The following is a 9,565-nucleotide window of genomic DNA, read 5'->3' on the forward strand; positions in this document are numbered from 1 at the left end:
GATGATGTACTATGAAAAACCAAATCGTTTTCAAAATTAAAATAAAAATCCGGTAGTAGGCATACTGCCAATTTTACTCTTATTTCTAGTGTCTCTAGCTATTTTAAGATTTTAAACTACTATTAGATGGTGTGGTCTGGCAGCATCCTGGGACCACAATTGCTCTGGTACCCCATGAGATGACGACAGGTACTTCACATCATTTTAATAGATTTTCCTATTTTCAGGCTTCTTTAGGTACATCACTCTAAATCCTAGTATCTATGGTACGTTGAAAGGATATCTAGCAGGACTGTCAACTGCCAACTTGGGGTGACAAGGCACATGGCACTCCAACATGCCTAACCTATTTTCTCCATAAGGAGCACCCTCACCAAAGTGATCAGGAACATACGAAAGGGAGCCTGGTTGACAGCTAAACACGCTTACCCAGCTACCCCTGATACCACCCCCTGGACGTAGCTCGCACTAATCGCAATTAATCAGGACCCCAGCATGCATGCACGAACATGGAACGTAGGGATATCTGCACTACCTGAATCCTGCAGCATCCCATTGGGCCTAGAATGACGATAAACTTGCCTAAACTACGCCCCTGTTAGCTTTAAACGTGATGAACACACCTTGCGTCATGAACATGGTTAAGTAATCCAAAACTGCGACGTACGCCTAAATCAGCTATCACGCTGACACGGCAGCTAGCTTAGTCTGGATCAGCCTCTTCAGGTTGACAAGACTAGTCTAAATCAGCCTCTCAGGCTGACACGGACACTCCTCCTTACATTGCGGCATATGCCTAAATCAGCCATCAGGCTAAAACGACAGCTAACTGAGTCAGATCGTCAGCCTTTTCAGGATGACAAGACTCGCCTAAATCAGCCAGCGGGCTGACACGACAACTTCCTAAACTAAGGAAATCTAAGAAACAAGCACAAGATATAAATCAAACCTTGCCAAAACTGCGGCAATGATATTCCAAAATATGGCCAAAATACGGCCCCTGAGTTTAAACCGCCACCTTGGCGGAACAGCCAGAAAAAAGTTTAAAACTTACAAGTCTGCCACCTCTGGGCCAGAATGCCAAAACGTTCATTGATAAAAAAAACAACATAATTATTAGTCACATTGATGACCTCCACTTCTGGCACCTCTTCTCCCTGCTGACCCTCTGTTTCAGGTACTGCACCAGCTTGCACATCCTCAGCTGTCATAGCATCCTAAGCTCCATCAGCAGCATCTTGGGACATTCTAGCATCACCACCAGCAGTTTGCTCAGCCAATGCAGGAGAATTCACCTCCCCAACTTCAGGCATCAGCGCACTCAGATCAGGTTGGGTGGGGTAGAGCATCTCCAGCTGTTTCTCCTCCTCCTCTATAGCTTGCTGGGTGGGAGCCTCCTCAAGAGCAGCACGCATCCCGCTAATTTTTCCCCGCCAGGTAGCATAGGCAACAACATTGGTGGCCAGGGAGATCAGCTCGCTGATCTTCTCATCAGAATGCTTGAGGGAGTCGGAGAAAGTGTTGCACACCTCTTGAGTGCGGGCCAGCTGATCAGCCCCTTCCTTCAGCTTCTTCTTGGTGACAGCAAGCTCAGCCTTCAACTCCACCACACGTTACGTCGGATCGGATCGCGCTTTGCATCAGTCGGCAATTGTCCCCTTCAGCTCTTTGTTTTTGGCATTGGTTGCACGACTGGTGGTCTGCACTATGTTGATCATCTTCCTATTATAGAGTGTAGACTGGAGGGTCTGGGGCAGGAAAAATTAGAAGTCAGCAAGGAAGTTAAAGGGTAGAATCTAAATAAAAAGGAAGACAAACAAACAGGTAGAAGATGAAGAGCATTCACCATAAAGGCGTTGTGCACGTCATTCTCAGCCATCTCCTCTGGGGAGAACTCTGAGAACGTCTCCTTTAGAGGAGGGAAGAGCAGTTGGTCGATCTCCGACCAGTATGGTACCTTGTCCACATTCCCGAAAACTTATGGGAAGTGAGAAATAGTGCCTCCGCTAGCTGAGGCACGAGGGCTGGCAGGAGGAGTAGGCGGATGGCGAGAGAGCGGGTCAAATTCCAAGAGCTCAGGCCCAGCAGAATTGGAGTACGTAGAAGGGGTCTGGAAAGAGGCAGTATGAGCATTCCTCTTAGAGGCGGATGCCATGTCAGGACTGGCAGAAGACCTCTTTGTTTTGGCACTTTGGAGGATGATTTCTAAAGGATCAGCCTTGGAACCTGCAAACAGGCATCACCACAGGTGTCAGGATACCTAAAGCATCTGGAGAAGCAGCATGCAAATTGAAACGGCTGTGGAAAACTTACCAGAAGACATACTGTGAGCTGACTGAGGAGGGTTGGAGGAAGAAGCAGGTGAAAAAACAGGGAGTAGGTCAAGAAACTTTCTCTCGGATTCAGAGATACAGAACAGCTTGCTACAGTCATGGATCTTGGCACCAATACGAGTCAGGTCACAGGGGCCTGCACGAAGACGATGAAGTAAGCTAGTAAGCAGTGAGATAAATAAATCAGGTGACAGGGAGACTACTTACTCGAAGTTATGACCCATTTCTCGAAGATGTAATCAGCAGGCGGCTGAATGGAGTCCTTCCTCACAAAGAAGAAGTCCTCAAACCATTTCTCATCTCGGGATTTGGACACATGCCTGAAGGGAGCCTCTCCACGCTCCCGGAGAGAGAACTGGCCCCTACCCAGGGACCTGATGCTGTACATATGGGCTAGATCACCCAGAGAGAGAGAGTTACTAGTGTTCTGACCAGCGGCTAGAGAGTAAAGAACCCTCTAGACAGTCGCAGAAATTTATGCCATGGCGAAATTATTGGTAAAGATAAAGTCTTGGACAAGTTTAGGAAAAGGAAAACGGAGGCCATATTTAAAAGGGTACAGGTAAAAGCAAACCCATCCTGGACGAAGGGCATCAGCTCTCTGTCCTGGTCCAGGGATGGCAAAATCCACCCCGTCACCAAGACCAAGCATGCCCTTGATCGTGGGAATGTCAGCAGCAGTCAAGGCGGAGTCACAGTCGTGGGGGTAAGTGAAGAGTCCTCGGGAAGGAAAGACTGGGTTAGGATTGCGGTCAGCGGGTGCGGGGGTTGATAAAGATTGTCGGGTTTTACCCATGATGAGGAAAGAGAAAATGGAAATTAAAGGAGAAAAGGGGAAGAATACCTAGTGAAAGAGACAGAGGGGAGTGGAACAATGAAGCCGGCAAGATGAGAGAAGAGGGAAGTTGAGGGTTTAGAGAGAGGAGGAGTTTTTTGAAATGATTTGGAGTTAATGAAAATGAAAGGTGGAGGTTGGGGTTATAAAGAAGAGAGAGGGAGTAGGATGCGACAAAAAGAGGAGTATGGCGGCTGAAATGATGGGGCTGCATGAAAAGAAGTGCAAATGACGGCTTAGGGTTTTAACATTCGATTACATAAATTCCTTGCTCGACACCTCGTAGCGTACTTCAGAAGAAATTTGGGGCAAACTGTTTGGGCTAAAAATAGCACAATAAGAGAAGGCCCACTTGGTGAATAAAAGATCTAGTAAGAAGAAGAAGGGGGGGGGGTCCACGGTTGGAATAAAGCGCGAGAAAGAAGATGGGCCAGCATGCACGCAGAAAGAGACTGAGGCCCGTTAGAGGAGACGTCTAGATTAAGGAAAGAAGAGCCAGGGAGAATTTAGGGGGAAGTTAGGGAGGAGACAGGGAGATCAGGGAGAATTGAGGAAGATGGCCAAACATGGAAAGAGTTTTTATGGAAGTTATATTCCCTTTCCATAATCAAGGTAGGACATATCAATGGTTCTTACCCTATAAATAGCCAAGGAAGCAATCAAGAAAGGACATTCAACAACACATCCACATACACACGCATTGACATCAAGACATTAGCACATTTTCGTACTCACATATACATCTGTCCAAGATCCTGCAGGCCCGATACCACGTGCCAGCAAGATTAGCATTACGTCTCAATTGTAATCATCCTCCTATTCAAGTATAGTGCAATATTTGGCAGGGTATCGTCCCTCCCGCGGTTGTTCCCACATTGGGTTTTCCGCGTTACCAAATATCACGTGTCAATTTATATTTCGCACTTTATTTCTTTATTTATGCATCAACATACAAACAATTAATCGAATATCCAACGAGTAAGACCACATTGACCCGAATCATCCAATTCGGTAAAAAATACCTAAACAATAATTCTCCAACGAATTGACAGGAGATAGTTAAAATTTGGTGTGTGAATGAGCTCATAAGAAGTTCATATTATAGGTTTTGAGTTTTGACCACGACTTAATAAACTACACGATCTCGTGAATTTTAAGGAACAATATTTATTTTCGGAGGAGAAAAGTTATCTTATTATTCAAGTCTACCTTGTAAGTAGATTTATTGGCGATAATTTATAACCCTCCCTTGTAAGTATACTAATTTAGCAAGGAGTTATGATTCTCTGTCACATATGGTGTCCCATTTCCTATCTCATGCTATTCTTACCTTCACACATCAACATAAGAAATGAATAGATAAATATACTATATATATATATGTCTATGTGTCAAAAGGATAGATTATAAGACATGAGACGAGACATAAAAATGGTACATAGGATTCTTTTTGTGTTGACTAACTTGGGGGTATATCAACAATAATTATATTGGCCTCTCTTTTATTTGTAGTTTGTTGTAATTTTTTTTGGTACATTATAGTTTGTTGTAATTTTAGGTTTGTAGGAGGTTTATTTAATTGAAACATAGTAGAGCTTGTGATAGGATTGTCGCAACCTAATCAAAGATAAATACCCTAGACACAAATGAATGTAGTAATAGGGGTCAAACACAAGGAGACGGGAGTTGTTAATTAGTTGTTATGGGGTGAATTCTATCAAGGTCGGTTAACGATTGGTTTGGTTGGGTTTATGAAACAATAATAATAAAGGGAGAGTCTAGGGAGGTCGGGTCACACATGCAAATTATGTAAATGCTCAAGTTAAACATATGAGTTGATAAGAGGTTTGCGACAAGGTGATCCACTTTCACCCCTCTTATTTGCCATTTTTATGGAGCACTTAAGCAGGGTGATCTATGTGGTGCAAGAATACAATGGGTTTCATTTTCATTCACTCTGTAGGAGTAGTAGGCTAGCTCACTTGTGCTTTGCTGATGACTTACTTCTTTTCTGCAAAGGGGATATGTCTTCTGTTACTTTGCTGCTGAGAGCTCTTTTGACATTCTCTAAAGCCTCTAGGCTCACTATAAACTTGGATAAATCCAATATTTATATGAATGGGGTAGGAGTGGAGAGTAAAGTGGAGCTTTTGAAGCTGTCTGGGATGAGATTAAGACACCTGCCTTCTAATTATTTGGGGGTTACAATTTCTCCAAAGAAGCTTTCCATGCTGGACTGCTCTCTGCTTGTGGAAAGAATGGTAGATAGAATAAAGGCTCTAGGTTCTAGGAAGCTGTCTTATTGTGGTAGACTTACTCTGGTTAAAGCTATGCTCACTAGCATTCAAAGCTATTGGGCTAGGACTTTTATCCTACCAGTTGCTGTGATGAAGAAATTGGAAGCTATATGTAGGAACTTTTTATGGAGTGGGTCTCATACTATGGGGAAGACACCTCTAATGGCTTGGGAGTCAGTGTGTAAACCTAAGGAGAATGGTGGCTTGGGAGTGATGGATGCAAGGATGATGAATATTGCAACCATTGCTAAATATGTTTGGTGGATTGCAAATAAGGAGGATCACTTGTGGGTGAAGTGGATTCATACAGTTTATATAAAAGATTCAAATTGGAAATCCTATACACCAAGTCAAGATACTAGCTGGGCATGGAAAAGACTATATTGGGTGAAGTCTATTATTGTTGCAGGGTATGTTGGTGATTGATGGTTAACACCAGGTGGCCAGTATACCATTGCCTCTGGGTATAAATGGTTAACTAATCTTAACATGAAAATAGATTGGAGGCATTTTGTGTAGAATAATGTGGCAGTACCCAACCATCAGTTTATAGGTTGGATGTGGGTGCATAAAAGGCTGTTAACTTTGGATAGACTTCAAAGGATGGTTATATGCTCTAATACTTTGTGCTTACTATGTGAAACAGACGGGGAGACATGATCACTTATTCTTCTTGTGTTCCTTTAGTATTAGATGTTAGAAACTGTTAAACCATTGGTTGATGCTAGACTGTCCTGCAACAGATTTCATGGTCTGGTGGCAACAGTATAGGTTTCAATCCATGTTTCAGAAGAAGGTTATGGCTGTATGTTTATGGCTTTGATTTATTTTATGTGGAATGCCAGGAATTGGTGCCGGTTTGATGTTGTTTTTCCTATTCCTCGTTTAATTCTTCAGAAACTCAGATTGGAGATTATGGTGCGAGTTAAAAAAACTATCCTTGTGAAAAATTTAGTGACAAATAGATTATGGATAGAACAACTAGATGCTGTGTAGGGGTCTATCATGGTATGTATTCCATTAGATAAAGTAGTGGGTAGTATGTATTGCAATCATTGTTTGCGAAACTGTATGGTGTATTGTGATTATATGATGAATGGAAAATGCTTAAATTTTCACGAAAAAAAAACATATGAATTGATCAAATTGTTAATTGTTTAGGCTTAAATACAACCACCTCTCGGCCTTATTGTTAACCATATGTCGGGTCGTAGAGAGCTCTCGTTATGTCTAGGTCGTCCTACTAACACATGTTTAGTCTACTTCAATTTCGTGCCTCTTGACTTAAAAAAGTTAATTAACAAATTTAATCTAAGATAGTGATCATTTATCAAAGACTGACAATACAATGCAAACATGTGAAAGAAACAATGAAAAGATATTATAGGATCCTAGTTCAACAATTGCAAGAACTACTTATGCATGTGTTAGGCCCCAATTCTGGATATCGGCCGAGCCAAACGAGCAGGACAGGAAGCAGGATAATCTGGAGTCAGGACCAGAATAGCACACTAAGAAGGAATTCGACCCGGACAAGGATGCTAACGAGAACACGGGAGAAATAAGGAAATCCTACTTATTGCCATATTCTGAATAAGGAAAGACCAAATTACTACCAAATTCTAGAGATTTAGGGAACAAGCAAGGAACCCTAAGTGCAGGAGCTTCACTATATAAAGGGTATAAACGCAAGACCAAAAGGCCATAAAAAAATACACACGAGAAACCCTAGCCTCCAAAGTATCATCGTTTTAGCATCGTTCTACGTTGTACTCTCCGATCAAATTATAGCAAAAATATTGGTGGGATTCCGTCTCCCCCCGCGGTTGTTTCCCAGTTCGGGTTTTCCGCGTAACCAAAATTCATTGTGTTCTTTATTTACGTTTACATTCAACTCATTACAGCATATAAAGTATCATCATTAATAAATCGTAATATTGATTAGGCACTAAGAGCACTTTAACCCTACTTGGTAGAAATTTACCAAAACAGTTTGGCTTCCACCGTGGGGCATAGTGATCATCTCCGTTAATCAGTATACGAAGAACAGTAGCATGTCAGGACATCCAGAAGCAAACCCGGGAAGAACAGACGATGCTCTTGTAACATGAGTACCGCCCCTACCTACGACAGCAGTACTTGTAACACCAACGTAGCCGCCGAACGCCGTACCTACGCAGGGGACAACTTCAGTGCCAGTTATCAAGCAAAGCCATAGTTCTCAGGCAGCGGCGAATAAAATAGGAAGGGCGCAGGCTAGGGACCCAGATGTCAGTCACGGTAAACAAAGGATGGGACAACCGGAAGAAGGGGGGGCAGTCCAGGCACCAAGATCTGGTTCCACCGAGTCCCACTAGACTTATGATATGTGGACTAGACACCTTGGCAAGGACCATCAGGACAATGGAAAGTGAGAATAGGAGTATGGGATGTCAGGTGGAAGTAGATAACAACCTTCTCCGAGTTCAGATTGATGTGCTACGACAACAAGCTGCCAGTCCTGCAACCTGGACACACGGTGCCAGATTCAGAGGAGCACCAATAAGAGATAGTGAAAGGAGGCAGACTCGCTTGCTGCCACAGGATATGGTAACTCGGCTAGATAGGGAAACCACATCGCAGTAGAAAAGAGGCCTGATTCCGACAGGATTGGGGGCACTAACACTAGATGATGATTCAACACGCCTGGAACCAACACCCATATCAGGTACTCTACCCCTAGATAATTTCGTACGTTCTGACAATCATTCTGGCGCAGGTGTAGGGGAACAGCAACACCCACAGGGCAGGTTGAGATCCGCGACCCCGCCGGTCATGGAGCCAATCCTGCATAGGCCAGAATATGCTAGGGTAATCAGATCAGGTCCGGTAACACCGCAGATGCCCACATCAACAATAATTGGACGGCAGGATCTAGCAGATATTCAGAATCTGCAACCGCCGGCACACCGGCAATCCACAGGAAGAGAAGCCTATATAGAGCAGCAGTACCAGAAACTACGTAGCCTTCTCCGGAGAGTCCCAGGAATGCCGCCACCTATGGAGATGGCAACGCCAGATAGCTATGCAGATTCACGCTTTACTGACGCCATAGCTACTGTGGCCTTGCCAAAAGGGTTAAGTTTCCCAACGATGACTCTTTTTGATGGGACCTCAAATCCGTGCGATCACATCAGCCAGTATAAACAGAAGATGATGGTGACTGCAGCAACGAGGGCCTCTAAAGAGGCATGTATGTGTAAAGGATTTGGGTCAACCTTGTCGGGAGCAGCACTAAAGTGGTTTGTTAGTCTACCCAGCAAATCTATATCCTCATTTGCCGACTTGGTCAACGTATTCAACTATCAATTCACCAGCAGCAGAAGGACTCCCAAGCAGCCTAGTGATCTTTACAGGATTGTACAGGAGATTGGAGAGTCAATCAAGGATTATGTCACAATATTCAATACGGAAAAGGTGGACATACGGGCCTGCGACACGTCTACAGCTATTAACGCCTGTTTAGGTCTTTTTTTACCTAAGTCGATTTAGGGTCAATGTAGTCTATATTCGTTGGTCGATTATATGATGATTTGTATGTCAATAAGTAAACGGGAAATAAAGTGCGTAATGTAAATTGACACGTAAGATTTTGGTGACGCGGAAAACCCAATGTGGGAACAACCGCGGGAGGGACGGTACCCTGCCAAGTATTGCACTATATGAATAGGAGGATGATTACAATGATAACGTTTATGCTAATCTTGCTGGCGTTAGGTATCAGGACTGCAAGATCTCGGACGTTGTATATTTGTGAGTGATATGCCGTGATGTGGTTGTCTTGAATATAATCTTGAATGAATATACGGATGAGTGAATCCCTTTCTTGATTTCCTTCCTTGGCTATTTATAGGGTAAGAACCCTAGATATGTCCTACCTCGAATATGGAAAGGGAATATTATTTCCATAAAGACTTCTTTCCAAACCCGAACTCTTTTACCAATTCTCCCCAATCTCCCTAAATTCTCCCTAACTTCTCTCTGACTTCTCCCTAACACTCCTTTCCTTAACGCGGTCACCTTCCACGGTGGGCTCTTTGTCCTTCTCAAGCCCATCTCCC

The sequence above is a fragment of the Silene latifolia genome, chromosome Y, assembly GCF_048544455.1.
Source record: "Silene latifolia isolate original U9 population chromosome Y, ASM4854445v1, whole genome shotgun sequence".
Lineage (NCBI taxonomy): Eukaryota > Viridiplantae > Streptophyta > Magnoliopsida > Caryophyllales > Caryophyllaceae > Silene > Silene latifolia.